This window comes from Schistocerca nitens, chromosome 6 (assembly GCF_023898315.1).
Source record: "Schistocerca nitens isolate TAMUIC-IGC-003100 chromosome 6, iqSchNite1.1, whole genome shotgun sequence".
NCBI lineage: Eukaryota > Metazoa > Arthropoda > Insecta > Orthoptera > Acrididae > Schistocerca > Schistocerca nitens.
In genome coordinates this window covers 232,462,416-232,485,076 of record NC_064619.1, presented here as the reverse complement: position 1 = coordinate 232,485,076, position 22,661 = coordinate 232,462,416, and the positions used below count along the sequence as shown (strand labels likewise).

Below are 22,661 nucleotides of genomic sequence, written 5' to 3'. Positions count from 1 at the left end.
TGATGACAGGCTTACAAGACTGAAGAAGGAGAGTTTTCCGCTTATGTTCTACAATGCTATCCTGCCCAGTATGCGTCGTTTGCCATTTGTAAGATTTGCCGCATTCACACGGAATTCTGTAAACAACTGCCTTGCGCAGCTCTAGGTCGTCTTTGACAGATCCCAACAGCGACGAAGTTTGTGCAGGAGGGCAAAAAATTGCTTTCACTTTATATTTTCTTAGTATTCTGCATATCTGCGCTGAAATATTACCAATTTCTGGTAAATAGGCAGTCCTTTTAAAGGCCTCTTCCTCTTATTTGCTCCGTCGTTTACAGGTCTGCAGCACTTTCTCCACTTGCTGGGACGAATACCCATCCTTCAGAAATACAGTCTGCAGGTGCTCCAGTTCCGTTTGCAAACTATCGGTGTTAGAGATGACGTAGGCACGGTGAATCAATGTCTTCAAAACATCCATTGTTTATGCCGGATGGTGCAACTAGCGGCTTGCAAGTAAAGGTCTGTGTGACTGGGCTTTCTATATACTGAATCGCTCTTACGTCACACGAGGACGTCTAAAAACGGTAGGTAACTCTCCTTCTCCAACTTCCGATACTATCGAATTCCAATCCCCATGACTATTAAACTTTCGTCTCCTTTAACTGTCTGAATAATTTTTTGCATCATATATTTCTTTAATCTCTTCATCACATGCGGGGCTAGCTGGCATATAAACTTGTACTGCTGTAATAGGCGTGGGCTTCGTGTCTATTTTGGCCACAGTAATGCGTTCATTATGCTGTTCGTAGTAGCTTATCCGCGCTCCTCTTTTTTTTTTTTATTCATTATTAAACCTACTCCTACCCCTATTTGATTTTGAATTCATAATCCTGTAGTCACCTGACCAGAAGTCTTGTTTCTTCTGCCACCGAATTTCACTTATTCTCACTATATCTGACTTTAACCTATCCACTTCCCTTTTAAATTTTCTAATCTTCCTGCCCGATTAAGCGATATGACATTCCACGCTCCGATCCGTAGAACGCCAGTCTCCTTTCTCCTGGTAATGACGTCTTGCTGAGTAGTCCCCGCCCGGAGATCCGAATGGGGGACTATTTTACTTCCGGACTATTTTACCCAAGTGAATGCCATCATCATTTAACCACATAGTAAAGCTGAATGCCCTGCGTGCCCCGGATATCCGAATGGGGGAATGTTTTACTTCTTGAATATTTTACTTTCGGAATATTTTACGCAAGAGGACGCCATCATCATTTAACAATACAGTAAAGCTGCATGCCATCGGGAAAAATCACGGCTGTAGTTTCCCCTTGCTTTCAGTGGTTCACAGTACGAGCACAGTAAGGCCGCTTTGGTTAATGTGACCAGGCCAGATCATTCATTCATACAGACTGTTGCCCCTACAACTACTGAAATGGCTGCTGCCCCTCTTCGTTGTGGTTGTACTTACGATATGATATGTATGTCGTTGGGGCACGCAAGCCTCCCCATCAACGGCAAAGTCCATGGTTCATAGGGGAAGATGAATGGTCGAAAATATCCCAAGTGTATTAGAAAGTTCTGTGTTTGCACATACCGAACAAGAATGAATCATAGGATCTAATGGGGTCTTACAAATACAGAGAATAAGAAAACTGACCATTACTAACAAAAAACACTTAAATGACCTAGCAAAGAACAGAGACGTTAGTTGAATTTCATAGACCGGCATCTTAGAAATCAGCTTTGGAACGATAAATTTGTGTTGGACAGAAAGGAATTGCCAGATTGCACAAGAAGAATGGAAATATACTTCACGCAAACAACATCACTGATCAAGTCACGAAGTAGCGGTCAGCGACTCAAGAAAAGTATAACGATTCATCAGGCGCATACCCTATTCTTCTAATCTGCAATTTCTTAACACATTCTGCATACTATAGAGCAGAAAGCTGCTGGTGCCATGATCGGCGGCTGATGCGGCAATGTCCACTCTCTACATCTGTGGGCGATGTATTCTTCTCAACGTGTGAGGACCAATTGCATCTCTCAAGGCCTCCAGAGTCCTTAGACAAAGTGCTTCGAACCGGAACATTCTCTCTTGTCTGTACAAAGTCGGCGAAATTCCTGTGCACCAGTGAAGAAGGCTCTGTAAAATACTGACCAATGATATTTTTGTTAACAAAATGACTCCCCACCTGGCGAATGTTTAAGAACGTTAACCAATAGTCTAACTCTCATGTAAGCACTTCATATACTATATTGTATTACACTCACACACTTCGGTTAAGTTTTTCACTTCAGCCAGTCCGATTGTCTACATGTCTGAATTTTTCGGAAACTGGATCCAGACTTCGTCTCTTCTGCATTTTTTTAAAGATGGCGTGCCCTATTACAGCAAACCAGACTCGAGGCTCTTCACCCCACATGAACTGGCGTTGGATTGTCAGCCCATCGCTTTCACACAGACAGACAGGAAATCCTGAACAACATGCAGCTGCATCACTTCCCGCGGGGCACAGAGATCTCTGTCTGCAGCAGACTTGCCACGCCATTGCATTCTAGGAAGAAAACTTGTTGGTGAAATACGAAGTTCTTTTGAAATATGTTTTGACCAGGTGGCACAGCTTGTGAAAGCCAAGATTCTGCACAAGCCCAGCTGCTAGTCGGGGCACATTATATGCCTTCTTTGGAGAGAGGCCACAGCATGCAATGCACAGAGCACATTAAGACAAAAACTGGCGGAAGGCGATTCCCAGGCGCCCGAGCTAAGCCATGCTGGGTCCGCAGCATTGTACCTGGCGCGACTGGACATTTCGCTCGATGCCCTCTCTGTCACCTCTGAAAGCCGAGGCGAAACTCATAACGGAGCTTACCTGGACTCAAAGTTCATGCCCTGCCGTTCCCTTTCTTCCCTAGCTCATCAAAGCTGCAGCTGAATCACAGATACTATAATAGCAAAAAGTGCCACCAGAAAAGAGAAAGAATTAATACAGGAGTAGATGGCTTTTATCCTTGCAGTCACTGAGATTACTTATTGCCCGTTAGATATCTATTAAGTGCCACGAATGGAAGTCAAATTATGATAAATTTAAATCAGTTATAAATAAAATTCGAGATGTGCCAGTCTAGCAATGGACTGACATGTTTCACTATCAAGGACCAGTTGCAAGGATTGTGGACCAAGGTGCCTCAGGAGAGGATACAGCGATTTTATGAAAGCCTTCCCAATGGAATCAGTGCATGAAACATTGTCAGAGGTGATACAACGATGTACTGATAAGTGGCACGTATGGGCGGGATAGTCTGAATGTTATAAACATTGAAATAACGTGAAAGACATTATCATCCCTGAAAGTTTTACTTCGTTCCAGCCTCCCCATTTGAATGATTCACTCTTTTTGTCAGGAGAGAATATCGGCGCAGCGTACCGTAACTCAGACTGATATGTGAGTGCGCTTGTCCACAAGGGTCGATCTGCGGCCCCATCTTCTGGGACATAGTTATAGAACCGCTCCTACAGTTACTAGAGGAGCACATCTTGACAGATTGAGCTGTCGCTTATGCTGATGATCTACTCGTCGTAGTTTCAGCAAATAACCGTGCCCAGCTAGAAGAAAGAGCCAATGGAACACTTAGGACAATAACCCAATGGTGCACAGATAATAAATTAAAGATAGCAGGAAACAAAACAACTTATACATTGCTAAAGGGTATCCTGCGCAGGAACCCAATAGTCAAAATCGGGGACACAAACATAAAAAGACTAGCAGTCACACGCTATCTAGGAGTATACATTGATGAACGATTGAACTTCCACGAACACATGCGAATATGCACAAACAAAGCAGAAAAGATACTACACAAACTGGCTAGGCTAAATTCGGAACAATTCAGACTACCCCTGTCAGTGACACGAACATACCATTGCGCTCTCTTCGAGTCAGTACTATGCTTTGCTGCCAGTACGTGGGCCCACAGGTTAAATCTCTCAACCAACAGAACCATTGTACGTCGAGGCCAAAGAAGTGTTCTACTTCGACTAACAGGGGCATTCAACACAACATCAAATGACGCACTATGTGTCGTCATGGGAATTTTCCCCATAGATATCACCATCAGGTACCGCGCAGCAATGTACTGGCTTAGGATGGGGAGAATAGACCAGGTTCGGCAGATCACTGGTGTACCGATTGAGACAACACGCCAACTCAGAGCATGGCGAGTGGATACCTGGCAGAGCGAGTGGGCCAACAGCGATAAGGGCCGCCGTGTCTACAACTTCTTCCCTGACATCCGGGAAAGACTAAAACTAAAACATATTGATCCCAGCCGCGGTATGGTACATTTCATCACAGGACATGGCCCTTATCCCACGCACCTGTACCGCGTGAGTCTGCAGCAGACTAATAGATGCACATGCGGGGAAGAAGGTTCCCCTGAACATACTGTCTTCTTCTGCGGACAACGCACGAACATAAGACACACAGTACACATAAATCGCCTGAAAACACAGAACGAACTACATGCCATAATACGTGACTCGGAAAGGTGGACTGAACTCAACAAACTAACGGACGAAATCTCGAAGATCCAACAAATAGAATACTTGCGCAACAGACCATACCGAAGGCAAGTCGGTCCAAACAGACGTCACGATGCCCAGGGGGATACAGATATGATTAGCACCACGAGTGATGGAGAAGAAACAGATACAGACCAGGGCACCAACACAGATATTGAAGCGTCCAGCGCGGATGATCCATAGTGTCAACCAAGTCAAATTCAAAGAACAGAGTGGAACAACCGACAAGAGGTGCACAAGTCACACACAATCCTAAAAACAGATTGCACCGTATATATAAATAGTTAACAGCATCTCCATGTCCAATAAGAGCTTAAAGCTAGGTACCTCTTCAAGGGACCTACGCCTTCCGTTAAGAGGCAGCGCACAGTCTGAATGGAAGGATCTTAATTGTGGTCCCTCTCTTTTGAGCCCAACCCGACGGATACCTATGGTAGATCGGGGAAAACCACCGCTCAGGCTGTGTTGCTGGCGGGGCCGGAAGGTGCTAACTGCCACACCACGTATCATTGTAAGTCTCATTGGCTCAGTGTGAACTGTTTGTACAACCAACCTACACAGCCTATACCTCAACCTCCACTATACTAAGAACTTCTCATCTGAAGCTTAAAGTTGGGCACCTCTTCAAGGGACCTACGCCCCCCTGGTAAGAGGCGGCGCACGTCCTGGAGGGAAGGATCTTAATTGTGGTTCCTCTCTTTTGAGCCCAACCCGACGGATACCTATGGTAGATCGGGGAAAACCACCGTTCAGGTCGTGTTGTCGGCGGGGCCGGGAGGTGCTTGCGCCTGATGTACTCTACTAGGAGCCTTGCAGGCTCAACACAAACCGTTAGCGTCATTACCTTATTACTTTTACCACGAGTACCCTTTCATTAGCAACTTTGAGCCAAGCACAAAATCAGTTACCTCTCTATTGTATATCGTAAATAGTTTAGCAGGCTGGACATGGAGGTCTTAGTCTTAGTTTCTAGCTTTAACGTACCCTAATCTCTTCTAGTTAAGGTAGTTTTTAGGATGGTAGATGTTAAAAGCATGGTGAGCAACGGCCAGCGTCTTGAGGGTCATTCCAAGACCCGGGCCGCCGCCCACAACCAGGTGACGGGCCATATTATACCTATAACTTCTCTATTCAGTTCTCTTCCTTCCTTCTTTCTAAATATATAATTTCGTTTTGTTTATTAATATCTTACTTGATTTTGTATTACTTATAAGTTTTTCTAATGCTGCACAAAAAAAAAATGATATCAAATGGATCTAAACAGAGCCCGCCTCCACGTGGCGGGACACGGGCAACGGTGTGAGTGGGGACGGGAGCCGGCGTGGCGTTACTTTCAGTCACTGCGGACCCCGGACCCAGTCACAGCGGCTAAGTGGCAATATACGACCCACCATAAGAAATTAGACGGTGGGTCATAAAATATAAGCAGCTAGTGAAAAAAAAAAGAAAGTGTCCATCATTCCCGAAATGTAATTCCAGTAACACAGCCCATCATTAAAACTGCTACGTCATGAACGTAGCATGTAACAAGTGTCAAATTACAAAGATGTACACCACGTACCTTGACATGAAAACCGCACAAAGTTGGTAGGAAGAAATAACGCCATTTACATCCTAGATACAACTCCATTTCACTATTGTTTGTTAGTGATAAGATCGTATTATGTCTCAAGTAAACTGAAGAAATGTCTAGGAATTTGTAGGAATATGACAGCGGCAAACTCGAAACTGCAGCTTATTGATTTGCGATATCGCTGCTGCTTGCATGGGACTACATCTCACTAGACATACATACACATAATGGATGGCTTCAGGGGGGCTATACTCATCGTTACGCACGATCTCAACGGCCGTACAATGTTGTATATCCACGTCTTCAGCGTTCCGACGAAAGCACATCGCACTTCTGAGTTGATCGATCGTTGCACCATGAGGAATAATCCCTTCAGTGTTCCAGAAGACCGTCGCCCGGAATTCACCAACAGAGAGTGCGACTTTTTTTTTCGGAGCAGAGGTGGCGTAGCGCCACTCCATGGATAGCCGGTTTGATTCCAGTTCGATACGATGAAACCATGTTTCATCGCCTGTTACGGTGTTCAACAAGAAATTGCCACGACCAGTCTCGTAAAGTGTAAGCAATTCCGCAAAGTTTGTGCTTCCTTGCCCTTTATGGTCTTCTATTGGACCGTGAGGAACGCAGCAGGTACACATCTTTGAGTCCAGCTGTCGGACGAGTGTATCGCTACTTCCAACGGAGACATGCAGTTGTGCAGTTTTGTGTTTGGTTGTGATCCGCTGATCTCCTCGAGTAAGAGTGTCCGCACGTTCCAGCATTGTAGGTGTCACAGCTGTGTGCCGCCGGTCGGCACGCGTGAGATCGGCCAGGTTTGCGCGACCTTATTGCGACTCACCGTGCTTTTGTTCACTGCCGGGTCTGCGTAGACATTTTGCAAGCACCTACGAATATCGACGATGCTCTGGTTCTCCACCAAAAGAAACCCACTGACGGCTCTCTACTTGAAACGCACCTCCATTACAAACCCCATACCCCATTTTAGGATTCGTATATGCCGCCACAACTCCATAAAAGTATAGGCGAAATTATTCAACCGAAACTGACCGAAAAAAAAAAGTGTTGCATTACTTACCTCGTACAGTACCAAGTGTGAGTCACTATAATTCATCAGTTTGTCATAGAGTTTAAGCGGCATGGGTTGATGTGCCCGTATCTGCCATCCAAGCTCTTATTCGACTCGATACCCAGCTGTTATACCAGTCGCTCTGCAATAGGTGTTAGCTCTGTGCACTAAACGAATAACCCCAAATCACCCACATATTTAACCGTGCATTCTTCCTATCGTACTGTATATGTACAAAAAGTAACTTATCCTTATTTGCCGTCTTTACGGTGCCCCAGTAATGATGAGCACAGTGTAAATATCACTATTCGAGGTGTAGGCTATGAAACGTCCTCTCAGCATCCACTCTTCTTGTATAATGATTACTTGTAAGGCCGGCCGCGGTGGTCTCGCGGTTCTAGGAGCGCATTCCGGAACCGTGCGACTGCTACGGTCGCAGGTTCGAATCCTGCCTCGGGCATGGATGTGTGTGATGTCCTTAGGTTAGTTAGGTTTAAGTAGTTCTAAGTTCTAGAGTACTGATGACCACAGCAGTTGAGTCCCGTAGTGCTCAGAGCCATTTGAGCCATTACTTGTAGGAAAGTACTGAACCGACTTGTCTGTCAACAATGAAAAATACGCGAAACAGAACGATATCTCGTCGACGACAAATAGCATTTTGTAAAATATGGAATCTTAATAGCAGTAACTCTTTTCGAACTAATGTATCAGTATATGGTACTGAAATTAGTACAGGACATAACATATATGGAATGATGGATTGTGGAACTTCTTCTTTGTCTAATGTGTTACCGAGTACATCATGTTCTGTCAGGCCGTAAAAACGTGTTTGTGGCGCGAGCCGTTCTATCACGTGTTTCCGTATCATTTGATAGTCACCTAGAGGAACAAATAATACTGCAACTAGCGCGTGTGTGTTGTTGAACATGTTGTGGGGAACTGAACAACTCAAGTAGCCGATAATTACTGCACAAGTAGTATATACCATTTCAAGTAACGTAACCAGAAAAATTTCTTCTTTTAATAGTACTATAAAGTAAAATGTTCCTTTCCAGAATGATATTTCCACTCTGCAGCGGAGAATGCGTTTATATGAAACTTCCTGGCAGACTAAAACCGCGGCCGGACCGAGATCCGAATTCTGGATAATTGCCTTTTCTGGGAAAGTGCTTTACCATCTGAGCTACCCAAGCACGACTCACGTCCCCTCCTCACAGCTCTACTTCCGGCAGTACCGATTTGGAAGGTCGGAGACCAGGTACTGTTGGAAGTAAAGCTGTGAGCAGAGGAGGTCAGTCGTGCTTGGGTAGCTCAGATGGTAGAGAACTTGTCCAGGAAAGGCGAAGGTCCCGAGTTACAGCCTCGGTCAACCACACAGTTTTAATCTGACAGGAAGTTTCAAAACGTTCCTTGCTCAATTTACTTATGAGGCTCCTCGTTTTCAGGGAGAAGAGACGTCTTTGGGAAGTGTATTCAGCGAAATTAGTTTGGATTGGATGGCTGTTTTTCCACGTTCATTACTTCATGTCTGGATGCAGTATTACAGCGACACAAAAGTTATAAGTTATTTTCTATTAACGATTTTCTGTAACTACGTATGAGAGACTGTGTCTAAGCCTGTTGTGAGTGATCATGTATGTTTCATTTGTTTGTAACCTTTTCTATATTCAACTTCTGTATGTTTTAATAAATATAAAACTTTATGAAGAAAATTTTAATACTGTTTCACTATCAAACTGTTCATCGAGCGCCCATTAACAGCCGTAGGTGCACTGCATGTCTATGACTCTCCTTCAGAGATCCTTTAGTTTATTGCGTATCCTGAAATTTTACATGAAAGTACGCAGTCGAACCAAATTAAGTTATAAAGTACTCTTTGCGACGGCCGTACCACCAAGTTGTTGCCGCTTCACTATCGTTATCTGTATTTTTATCCCAGTAGACTCAAGAAAAATCTTCCCAACACGTTTCTAGCTGCTAGCAGTATGGTAGACGAAGGAAACGATATTATCCAAAGACAGATACGAACGATTCCTAATACGTACTTGTACTGAACCTCTGAAAATACGTTCCTCCCATGCAATTACTTTTAGCCTGATTTCGAATATAGAAGAAATGGGAATAGGACTAATGAAGAACATTCAAGAAATATGATACGGCAATGACGTTGGGAAGAAAATGTATACAGTCTCAGACACAACAGTATAAAGACTCGCACTTGTTACCCAGAATCTTGGATCCTACTGTTACGCCTATGTTCTCATCGCTAGAACGTAGAAGGAATTGGAAAGAGAAAGATAGAAAAAATAGTAACCTGTATGGAGCTCTACGAAAAACGCCGATATACACCATGTACACCTAGATACGTAACGGAAGTGCTTCTTTGTCTAATAATTAATTTACCGTTTGGAACATATTTCTGAGGGCAAACTATGAGATATATATGCTGTTCGTGCCTACGAAACATACATTTGCAAGAATTCATTTCTTGAGAACATTCTCTTCATTGTGTAATGATAATAAGATTGTCGCTTGAGATGGATGATGCATGATTGTGACGAGAGGCAGAAATACAGAAATTACTTTACAAGGAACACTAACTCTCTTGGTTAACTGTTTAAAATTATTGGGTATCGTGAAGTAGGTCAACGATACATGATTCAACTACAATTTGGAAAGAACACCAAATGGTAGAAAAATGCCGATCTGAGCCTCCAATTGAAATGCACCAGTCTGGAAGTGCAGAGTGGAAGATTTCCCTTAAAACTCTGTGCGTAATAAAAGTTACCCAACGGATCTGACTAACGCAATTAGCCTAAAACAGTGGCCGCAGCACTGAATTCCAGGTAGGGGTTTCCCATAATTTGCCCTTGCAAGGTATTTACTAACTGCAAATCAAAAGCTTTGTCCAAGTCAATCCCCATATTTATTTCAATTCTTAGCATACACTGATTTATGAAGGACATTACGAGACTTTTAATAGAGCACACAGCAAATACATGAAAAATGCGATATGAAACTAAGTTACGATGAGCAATGGTACGGCTGAGAAAGATAATTTAACAGGGAAACGGGATTCGTCCAAATCAACTTCCTGGCATGTTAATATAGTACAACATAATTGCGAAATGAAACCGTGATTTTATTGTCGCGCCGGAAAGAGGAGCTTGGCTGTCCGCCTAGTCATGAAACGTCAGAGTAAATTTACTGAATGTCAGCAAATATTTAACTTTGTTTCAACCTAACCACCTAATGCCGCTAGATATTCTCACCAGTACGTGCATGTAGACATGACTACTGAGTGTTACAGTAGATGCTGAACCCCAATCTGTTCTGAATGTCAGCATTTCTCTGCATCTAAGTCTTCCGTCCAAGAGCCATCTGATGCCAAAGCTGCAGTCCGCCGCCGGGAAGAAAAGCAGCTACTCAAATGAAATCTGCCAACCGAATCCCTAGAGAACAATTCTTCCGTGATTGCTTCGTTCACGGTCTCGCTCGAAAATACACTAGCCAGCAATGAAAACACAGTTCGCTTGCTGCTAGCTAATCATTTAATTTTTTTATGCTGTTAAATTCTGACACTATAGACTGCGAAAAATCCGTTCTCCAATCGTCTTATCTCCAGCTCGCACCGTTCCGGGAATAATATGGAAGCGGGCCTACTTCACAGCCTCGTGTGGTTCACTATGGTAAAAAAAAAAAAAAAAAAAAAAAAAAAAATCGAAACTCTGTTTCGTGAGTGTCTTTTTCATAACAAACAAGTCGTAGCTTTCAGGACTGTCTGATGGGAAAGTTTCAGCTGCTTTCCACAAAGTTGTTCGCCAATGCACAATGTCCCCTGCTCTCTGTGTAAAAAGCACTGCTGGAAATGACATATCGTCAAAAGCCCATTGTGTGGGATGTGAGCCGCCACAGGTTACCTGTTTAGCGTATTTGCCAGGACCACGTGCAGTTATTCCCCTTCCAAATTCCTCGGTATAACTGGCTGCCGTGGCCGCAAACGCGGCGCCAGAGGAACAATACGCCTGCAGCGCTGCTTGCCTTGTGATCAGCTAGGAGCACCTCAGCCCTCAGTCACCTTCCGCTCCGAAGTTGCTCCAAGGGCCCCCTGGGAACGGCACGACAGGGCGTGCCGGTCACTGCGATTCCCATTCTCTTATCGCTGGCTGTTCACGGCTTTGATGTGCGACCGATTATTTTCCATACAAGTCCCAGTCCCCAGATAGAAATAACACTAATAAAGATGGCTTGAGCTAGACAATCACCGTCTTAATCATCGATCGAGTTGGCGAAGTGGTTAGCAGACTTGACTCGCATTCGGGAGGACGACGGTTCAAACCAGAGTCCGGCCATACTGGTTTAGATAATCCGTGGTTTCCCTAAGTCGGTTCAGGCGAATGGTGGGATGGTTACTTCGAAAGGGAACGGCCGATTTCCTTCCCCATTCTAGCTTGTGCTCCGTCTCTAATGACCTCGCTGTGGACGGGACGTTTAACACTAATCTCCTCCTGCACCGTCTTAATCCTCGTGATTTGAATAAAAAATACATGACGTCTATTGGTATCACATGTTATGTGCATAAAAATGAAATGTGTCAGGCTGGGAATGATTTGACGCTTTTCATAGAAGCTGTGAACTGTGAAGTTCGACTTACCACATACATGTTGCTTCTAAATGTTCCATTATGTCACTTACATGTTTTCCATCAGGCTATTGACAACTTGTACAGAAACCAGACGGCAGTTATAAGAGTCGAGAGGCGTAAAACCGAAGCAGTGGTTGAGAAGGAAGTAAAACAGGATTGTTACCTATCCCCGATTTTATTCAGTCTGAACACTGAGCAAGCAGAAAAGGAAACAAAACAAAAATGGAGTAGTAATTAAGTACTTGAAGAAGAAATAAAAACATTCAGATTTGTCGATGACATTGTAATTCTGTTAGAGACAGTAAAGGACTTGGAAGAACAGTTGAACGGAATGGACAGTGTCTTTAGAGGAAGATATAAGATGAATATCAACAAAAGCAGAACAAGGATTATGGAATGTAGTTGAATTAAATCACGTGGTTCCAAGGGAATTAGACTATTAAATGAGACACTTTGCTATTTAGGCAGAAAAATAAGTGATGATGGCAAAAGTAGAGAGTAAATGTAGATGGCAATGAGAAAAAATGCATTTCCGAAGAAGAAAAATTTGTCAGTGTGGATTATAGATTTAAATGTTAGGAAGACTTTTCTGAAGGTATCTGCCTGGAGTGTAGCCTTGTATGGAAGTGAAACATGAGCGACAGATAGTCTGAAAAAAAGAGAATAGAAGCTTTTGAAATCAGTTGCTACAGAAGAATGTTAAAGATTAGATGGGTCGATCACGTAACTAATGAGATACTTAACAAAACTGGTAAGGCAAGAAGTTTGAGGCACAATTTGACCAAAAGAAGTGTGCGGCTAATAAGTCACATTCTGAGACATCAAGTGATCGCCAGTTCGTTATATGAGGGAAATGTGGGAAGTAAAAATTGTAGAGGGAAAGCAAGAGTAAATAGAATAAAAACCTCTCGGTGTACATGCCGCGTCAATTCAGGATAAAACTCCAAGCTTTCGACCACTACCTCCATTGACGCGGCATGTACAGCGAGAGGTTTTTATTCAAGAAATACGTCGCGAAAGCCAAGAGTAAACAGATTGAGACGGATATAGGTTTCACTAATGATGCAGAGATGAAGAGGCTTGCACGGTGTAGAGTAGCATGGAGAGCTGCATCAAACTGCAACAACAACCACGCTCATATGTAATGATATTTTCGTTGTTTTTGCATTAGTCTGTTTAGCCCGGTTTTATTCCAGACTTCAGGGCCTTACAAACTTTGTAAGACCTATGCAAACAATTCTCCGTGACCTTTATTTTGCACCATTTTAGTTAATTGTACACTTATACGTTTGTTGGCTGTGTTACTACAGTAACATTTATGACAACAGTGGAGCTACTAAATTATTAAGAATAAGAATAATGATAAGAATCATATTCATAAAAACAAATTCCACAATACACTGTCGAGTCACGTTAATGTGAACACTTGTCAAAGTTCTGAATACCCTTATTTTGCACCACAGACCGCTGCAGGACGTGCAGCAACGGAGTCAGAGATTCTGGAAGGTGTCCAGAAGGATGTGGAGCCATGCCGATTCCAGTGACGTGTGTTAGGTTTCTCGGTTGAGGACCTGTGGCGCCATCAGTCCAGTCGAGGTGGTCCCAAAGATTCCCGGCAGGGCTTAAACCTGTGGAGTTTCGTGGCCAGAGGAGTGCGGAAAATTTATCCTGCTGCTCTCACTTACACTGCGAGCTATGTGATGCGTTGCATTGTCCTGCTGGTAGATTCCATCACGCTGAGGAAAAACAAACAGCATATAGGAGCGGGCGTGGGCTTCAAAGATAGACGCATACTTACATTGTTTCACTATGCCTTGCAGAATGAAGAAAACACCCAGAGAGTGCCACGCAAGCATTCTCTAGACCACGCGCTCCCTTATCCCTTACTTTCAAACGTTTCACGCCGTACACGCCAACGGCTGTATATCCGATGGAGAATATAACGTGATTCATCTAAAAAAAGGCCATTTGTCACCACTCAGTGTGCGTCCAGTTGACGGGCAGATTCCAGCCTTCGCCGCCGTGAACAGCCATCAGCATGCAGGCATGAACTTGGGGCCTACTGCGGAGGCTCATTCCTAGCAACGTTCGCTGAACAGTCGTTGAGTACCGGTTCGCCACTAGATTACTATGTTTTGATTCTTCCTAAAGCAATATTAATAAGTACATCGACTGCAGCGTGATTTAGTCTAATGGGTCACACATGGAGAAAATATAAAGCCGGCAGAATGTGCAACGACACGGAGCATTCATTGCAGGCAGACAATTTTGGTAGCTCCTTGGTTCATCTGGTTGGTCAGTTGCTCAATAGTCGCACATCTCTTACCCAGCACACATCTCGGCAGCCGTTGTTCACCCCAGTCATCGAGGCCTGCGGTGCATCGCAGTTGCCTCGGCGCTTGTTTTGGATAGTGCCGTTCTGCCATGCACGGTATACCTTAACCACGGAGACAGGCGAAGGGCTCACAAACTTAGCCGTTTCTGAAATGTTTCCACCTTTGGCCAGTCAGTCAGTCATCATGCTCTTTTGGACATTCCGCGCGACTGCACTGTTTCCGTCTTCCCTGACACGCGCTGCGCGGGGTAGCCGAGCGGTCAGGGGCGCCTTGCACGGTCTGCGCGGCTACCCCCGTCGGAGGTTCCAGTCCTACCTCGCGCATGGGTGTGTGTTGTTCTTAGCGTAAGTTAGATTACGTAGTATGTAAGCTTAAGGACCGATGACCTCAGTTATTTGGTCCCATAAGACCTTACAACAAATCGCCAAACTTTCCTGACACGCTGTATTTACCCTACACTGCTAATGCTGCCACCTACCGTCTGTGACTGGTTATTGGACGTTAACGTCGAACATAAGTGGTGGTCACATTAAAGTGACTGCATCGTATAGTAAAACTGTTATAAAGAGAACTGAAAACACTATCTCTAAAAACACACCGTGCGATCAAACATGTAGAACTTCACCTGCGCATCGGTGAGGTTTTTAGACAATTTACATTCCTTATGTAGTGGGCAGTTACTGAAGACGACATCATATCACCTTATATTGTTGGTATGTGACAGTTTCAGTGATGCTGAAGGCAAGGTATGGACGTCAGCCGTGGCATACAAAAGCCTGCAATGCTGGTAAGTGTGATTTGATATAGCACAAGCAATAAATGTATCTACAGACATTTTTGTACTTCTTTTCCGAAATCTGTAAGTGAGGAAGAGTTAATTTTGAATGAAGAGCCTCTCAAAAATTACACAAACGGTTTTGGTATTTCTTTTACAAATTAACCTTTACTTTTTTTCTTGCGTATCGAAAACTTGCTGAGAATTCTTCCCAAGAGACAGAGAAAGAGAGTACTCTAACAATGACTCTTAACAGGTAAATAAACGTAAAAATTTTTTCCACACACAGCATACATGAAGAGCTATAATAATTATACTAGCAGCAGTCATCGCAAATGGGGAAGTTTCTAAGGTAAGTCATTCAATTAGCAGAAGTACGATAAAAGCCGTTTGAAAAATAGGAGGATTAAATAAAAATATTTTGTCATTTCTAATTCTCTAATGGTTACAATAAGACTTACACCTGAGCGAACTTTGAACATGCAGCGGAGTGTGTGTTGATTTGTTTCTTCCTGGGACATTAAAAACTGTTCGGATTGGGACTCGAAACTAGGACCTCTGCCTTTCGTTGGCAAGAGCTCCACCGACTGAGCTTTCCTAGGAGGGCTCATGACCGGTCCTCACATCCTACTTCCGCCAATACCTGGTCCTCTACCGTGAAAACTTCACGATAGTTCTCTCGCAAAACTTGTGGGACTAGCACTCCTGGAGGAAAGGCTTCTGCCGTGACTTGGAGCCACAAAGAATGCTGAAGAATTTCTGTGAAATTTGTAAGTTAGGAGATGAGAACTGGCAGATCTACGGCTGTGACGGGGCAGGAAGGAACGGGGTAGGAGGCGGAGACCGTTGTGACCAGTGCTTGGTAGCTCAGTCGATACAGCACTTGTCCACTGTAAGGCGAAGGTTCTACGCACGAGTTCCGGTCCGGCATACGGTTTTAATATGCCGGGAAGTTTCATGACTTACACGTGACGTTAAAATATTTTTGTTAAGACCCTCCGTCCCCCTCGCCCAGGTCGTCGTTTTTGGACCGTACACACACGCATACGCGCGCGCACACACACACACACACACACACACACACACACACAATGTGAGGTAATTTATAAATTGACTCATTACGGTAAATTCCAATTGTGTGGGCAAATGCACGTTAAAATTCGTTCCGACTATGCTCCTTAACGCCCTTTTAAAAACTTAACTACAGCAGTAACCTAAGGCACGCCATGAAGAATTAGTACTAAAACAGATAGAAGCTACGAGGGTGAGTCAAATGAAAACCTTAAATTTGTAATAACAAATCGAAATTTCGCGCCGTTATCCTTTGAGTTGGTAAGCGTGCTACAAACAGCGTACAGAATGGCCTGTAGGTGGCAGCATAGTGCAAATGCGCACATACCGTCGCAGTATCAGTATAAAGATGACCGCCCCACTTGCGACTTGAACCGGGGAAGAACAGCGATCTGTTATTCGATTTTTGCGTGGTGAAGGTGTGAAACCTATTGAAATTCATCGACGAATGAAGGTTCAGTACGGTGATGCATGTTTGCCACAGCAGCAAAACTACGAATGGAGCAGAAGCTCGAAAACGGTGTGACTGCAGGGGAAGATGCTCCTCGTCCAGGTCAGGCACAACGAGTTGCAGCATGTTTACACTACATTGTGCATGATGTGCTCGTTTCACAAAGTGTCTGCAAGATGGGTGCCACGGCAGTTGACTCCTGAAATGAGAGAATGACGTGTTGTTGTTTGTGAAGAACTTCTTCAGCGCTTTGAACGAGAAGGTGATGGCTTCCTTGCAAGAATCGTTACTGGAGACGAAACCTGGGTTCACTTCCACCAAGCGGAAACGAAGAGAGCGAGCAAGGAATGGCACCATTCCTCATCACCAAAACCAAAGAATTTTCGAACAGAACCATCAGCAGGGAAGGTTATGCTGACTCTCGTTTGGGACGAAAAAGGCCTCCGTTTGGAGCATTACATTGCCTAGAGGGACCAATGTCACCAGTGCATCATACACAGATATCCTAAAAATCATCTACGGCCTGAAATCAAGTCAAAGCGACTTGGATTGCTGTCAGCAGGTGTCCTTTTGCAACATGACAATGCAGGGCCCCACGCTACCAGTGCAACAGTTGCAACAATCACAGACCTGGATTTTGAGTGTCTTCCTTATCCACCATACTCACCAGACCTTGCCCCAAGTGAGTTACATATGTTTGGACCACTCAAAGACACAATGGGAGGAAAGAAGTTCCGTTCTGATGAAGAGGTACGCCACGCGGTGCATGAGTGGTTGCGTGGACTACCAAAAATTTTTTTTCTAAAGGAATTTATGCACATTGTAAGCGGTGGAGGACTTGAATTGAGCGTGGGGGAGATTATGTTGAAAAGTGATACAGATCTGTACCACTTCTGCACAATAAATAATATTTTTCACTTGACTCACCCTCGTTCGTAGGCAGTAACAAAAAAATCTAGCAGCAAATGGCAAAACTAGAACGGCGAGAAAGGGAGTATATTACTGTGCTGGGGTAACCACTGCCGGCTGAAGTGGCCGTGCGGTTAAAGGCGCTGCAGTCTGGAACCGCCAGACCGCTACGGTCGCAGGTTCGAATCCTGCCTCGGGCATGGATGTTTGTGATGTCCTTAGGTTAGTTAGGTTTAAGTAGTTCTAAGTTCTAGGGGACTAATGACCTCAGCAGTTGAGTCCCATAGTGCTCAGAGCCATTTGGTAACCACTGACTATTACGTAATAAGTACCCTAGCCGCTTTGTGGCACCGTAATGTCTCCGTCACAGTACTTCCGGAAGAAGGCCATGCTACTCATAAAATCGTCAAATCCGTAATACACACACTTTCTTATCATTTAAAGTAGTGGAAAGGTCCTAAGGAAGATCATAGCAGCCCTTAGATCAGAAAATAAAACAGACACAATTAAAATATAGCGACCCATTGCAGGAGATTAACATCAGTCAGAAAGAATATCCCACTGTTAATTGCGTAATCGTTGCTTCTTCTTCGTTCCTGGGAGGAGGTAACCAATGGTCGCACCGTCGATTTTACTTCTGAATCTTACTATTTCTCACTTCCCAACACCGAACCTTCCACCAACATATGGTTCTCTCTGTCAGCTACTGTAGTATTACGGGCTCCTTCTCTGGACTCCGTCCTTGTGTGATGTATTTCAATTCCGCAGCCCACCAAAGTATTCGCCTTTATGACAGTAATTGTTGGAGTCGTGAAGGAAATGACAGGCGATGTTCGTGGGTGATAATTAGATACCGCTTATAGAGTTGAATACCATTAGTAACGCTCTTCAGGCACATAAATTAAAATACTTCCTCGTTGATTATATTGAAAGCTTTTAACTAAACAGTTTCTCCTGTCCTCAACGTGGGTGTGAAAGTTCGTTTTCAAGTAACAGTTGGTGCGTTATCCATAGAAGTTCTACTGTGCTTTACTCTCTTTCAAAGAGTGTTCATATACAGTAGTATGTCGGACTGGAACTCTAAGGTGTGACACTTACCTTTCACGAGCAAGTTCTCTAAGCTATCCAAGTACAACGCATCACACTCCACAGAAGTTCTTCCGCATACCTGGTGCGACTAAGCAGAGTCCCGGTCCGGAGCACAGTTTTAATCCACCAGGAAGTTTGAAATGAGCTCACACCCCGCTTGAGAGTGAAATTCATTCTGAGGTATTTATATAGCCGAAAAGAAATAATTTCCTTAATAATTCTCTCGAATCAACCCATTATCCTGTTAATTACTTTTATTCACTTCGGTGGATGAAAGTTTCAATTTCTTTTGTAATTTTTCCTTTATCAATTTGTGGAATTGGTATAAGAGAATGACGGTGATAAAATTTCAGATAACACAGTTTTGTTGCACGATTGTTTGTTAACTACTGGAGAAATTTTTACGCCGTCTCTGCCAGCGTCTTTTTATACGTAATGTAGAAAAATAGACGTTTCTGTTAGGTGTTGAAGTGAGGCAAGTGCACTGCAAATATTTGGCCGGGAAGGGGATGAGTGGTTGCAGTGCGAAGTTCGTCCCCATTAGTCTTTGTGACAATGTACTGGATTAAATTCCGAACCTCTCTGCAGTGTGTCATGAAATGGGGGCACGTGACACTGTCGATAGCGATCCGCACGTCGGATAACGACGTTAATCTTGGCCGCGCCTGGTGCTGTTAGAGGGAAGCAGGCTATGCGCCGGCACCGGGGTGCATCCTCTCCCTTCCTTTCATCCGTAACGACGCAAACACAACATTTCACTGTACCAGAACTTATTGCAGTCATCCACACGTCACGGTACGCATCTGGCACTTCGTAACAGGTTGGAGGAAAGCAACGACGAATCACGTCAACGGCAAATCACGTCAACGGCAAACCAAACGATTCCTCTATACGCTCCCATACACTAATTCTCTGAATATGGGACTTTGACTTTGAAAACTTTAACTACAATATCAGAAAGACAGAACACCGACTAAGCGATCATCTGACAGGCTGGCAATACCTGATCATAAATACAGATCAAATGAGACATATAATACCTTAACAATTGAAGAACAATATGCAACGATATCTTAGTCAGCTCAAGTTGTCCTTATTTCGACTGCAGACTCATCAGCTTCGATCATTTAACGGCCAGTTCCGTTGATGGTGTATAATTTGCATCAGATGAATTTCGCTCGGCTGCTTCGTTTTATTAACCAAGAGACACAGAAAAACGCAAATTATTTTATGCTTACGCTTTAGAAATTAATACATATATAAAACAGACATTCTTCGCTGTCATTATAGGATAGCAAAAGTGCTAATAATAAGATTGCGTAGTTCATTTTTGTGACACATGCGATGATTATTCGCAGTGGTACTGAGCAACGAGCAGAGGGGCAGAGCCACCATCCATCTCTACCGTGTCACCAGTTTTACGTCCTCAGATTATCATGTGCCCTGACACCCAGATGGAGACGTTCTCCCGCCTTTGAAAGACGAAGAGAGCGCTCTGGCTGTGCTGAACCATCCTATTCGCTATGTATCTGATCGTAAGGAAGGAATCGGAACAGAAAAGGATATTCGGCCAGGGTGTCGCGTCACTTAATAAATGCCTGAGAAAAGCTAGCAAATGATTAATATGCAGTCCACAGTTACACCTATTATGGACAGTCAAAATTGTCTCCCATGAACAATAAGGAATTTACGCGTGGTACGAGTTAGAGTTGGGCTCAAGTTGGTTTGCAAGGAAGCCAGAATCTCGGCGGGGCCGAGGAGTGATCACTTTAGAAACGAAAGTTTGCCGTTTCGAACTTAGGTCGTTAGATGAACGGCGAGTAAACACGTCCTATAATCTGCTCGAAGTTACTTTAGGAGATTGACACTCAGGCAGATATACGAGGAGGCGCGCAGCGGAGTTGCCGGGCAGCACGAGTGTCAGTGGAACCGCTGTTTGTGGAGATAGTACTGTCAGCCGTCCCCGGCAGACGAAGTGTTTTTTTGCGATCCGCATTTTACGATGTTTTCGTAAGATATACTGAGGCTACATTGTTTATCTCTGGTACACTAGTGTAAAAGGAGTCACGAAAACAACTAAGAGCAAAATGCGTGCCACTCGAACGCTTAATTACTTATACGTCCTCATACTACCAAACGTCTGGTATTTTCTTTGTGTCTGAGTAATATCATATGTGTCAGACGAATTCGACTTGAGTTCTTAGTTTCAGACATATCGTACTAAAATTTAACGTATTCTTTGTTTCAAAATTGGAGCATGTGTCGAGATACATTGTGTATTTTCTTACACTGAGTGCCGTTAAAAATGCATTTTGTGCTATAGCATCAGTTTTAATCGGCATAAAAATGTGTTTACGTAATTTTAGCAGCAGTATCCACGTCCAAAGATCAGTCCAGCGCGTATTTCTTTCAGGACTCTTGAGCGGACTGTGACAGAAACCTGAATAACAGGGGACTGATGAAACAGGACTTGCATTGATACTATGAAATAGTGCACCGATAATGGCTTGGCACTAGCCGAAATCTAGATCTGCCTAATGAAATCTGAAAGAAAAGGACGACACGTTGCTACGCGCTATCAATTGAAAGGTAGCTCTGAAGCTTCTCTAGCAGCACTATCATCAAGAAAAATTGTGGGAACACAACTGAGTAGCCCCTGAAGTTCCTATGCTTACTGTCATCTAGGCGAACACTAATAAACTGAAGTTGTCTATCTAAAGCTCCGTAAAAGTTATTAAGAAAATGTAATCTGGGTCACAGATTTCCCTGCAAACCATTGAATCTAAAACTGACCTGTTAGAAGCCGCGAGGTTCTCCTTCTCTAACTCTAATTCTATTAGCCTTTAAAATCTTCTGTACCTTGTATGGATTCTAAATGGCCTCTTCTCACACTTGTCTGGAGAAAAAGTTCCAGGAACACAAAAGAACAATCGAAATGGATGATAGTAGTTTCGGAACAGACCAGTCTCTGAAGGCTTGGTTCACAGTGAGGAGGAACCATCACATACTTTACATGCTAGCAATTGGGAAGATGCACCGGGTCCAGTATTTTAATGAGTGAAGGCCGTGCCGATTCTTAACACTGGCATCAATATTCGAACAGAAGGGTGTATAAAGTAGGATGGAACGTGCTTAGTCTGGTCCTCAAAACGCATGAACAATATATTTAAAATAACTTAAAACCATTTTTCATCTTACTCCTTGGTATTTGAGATGTAGCAAATTTTCATCAAAGATTAGGCCCATAAATTTCAAATTTTTTTCCAAAACTAAGAAGCGAGAGTGACTGAAAATTACAGTTTCCTCCAAAGAGAACTTCAAACTTGTAGTATTCGCCTCTTCCTCTTGCCTCTTGATACATGTCACACAATTTCAAAATACAGAAGCAGAAATCACCGTGTACCTTACACGATCTACTGTACATATCCCTCCTTATTGTGGTCGTTATAGTGTTCTTTGCTATGACAAAGCCATAACAAAATACTTCGTCAAGGGACGCCGTACTCTTCCGTAAAACGTTCCAACAGGGCGTCTTGTTTCGGTACCCACACAAACTAACAGAGGGAAAGGGATGAATGAAGTCGGCGATATATATACGGAAATCTCATTTGAGGAGTTTAAAATGTTGTGTGTCCAGGCAATACAGTAAGGTTTCCCCAGGTCAAACAATACTCCGTCCTTTGCCATTGTAAGGAAGTCTACTAGATATTAGCTTCCAACTGAATCACGTTGTCCATTGAGCCATGATACCTACTGAAACGTCAATGGAAAATACGTAATAATAACCTGGTTTTGAAACCCATACTAAGCAGCAGATGTCTCTACACTGTTTTCTGTGCAGTAATACTGACGCTAGTATAATTGTGGGACAGATAGGGTGTTTTTCTAATTTCAAAAGTAGTAAAATATTTGCCGGTACTGATAAATATTCCTGTACGCGTCTTTCATCTAAAATAAAATAACTTCTTCTCTAGTGGGCCCGCAGCTTGCGCAAGGTCATAATATAACATCTACTTTTTAATGTTACAAAATTAGCTGGAAAAGTTCATTTCCTCCAGTTTTTACATAGTTATACAACAGACCTGTAGCGCCATTCAAGTCTTTTTATTGACCTTACATATTGGAACGTTAAAAAGCGTTTTATGGACATCACTCCATCTAGACGTTAGTTTATTGTAAGAT

General features: G+C 43.5%; 1 protein-coding gene across 1 annotated transcript in view; it reads left to right on the top strand.

Moving 5' to 3' along the window:
- The window catches only part of LOC126262986 (opioid-binding protein/cell adhesion molecule homolog), a 133,834-nt gene extending 125,081 nt beyond the window's left edge, over positions 1-8,753 (top strand). The window contains exon 9 of the mRNA XM_049959940.1: positions 8,649-8,753. The gene's annotated coding sequence lies outside the window, so the exon portion shown is untranslated. The remainder of the gene's footprint in view (positions 1-8,648) is intronic.
- The last annotated feature ends 13,908 nt before the right edge of the window (positions 8,754-22,661 follow it).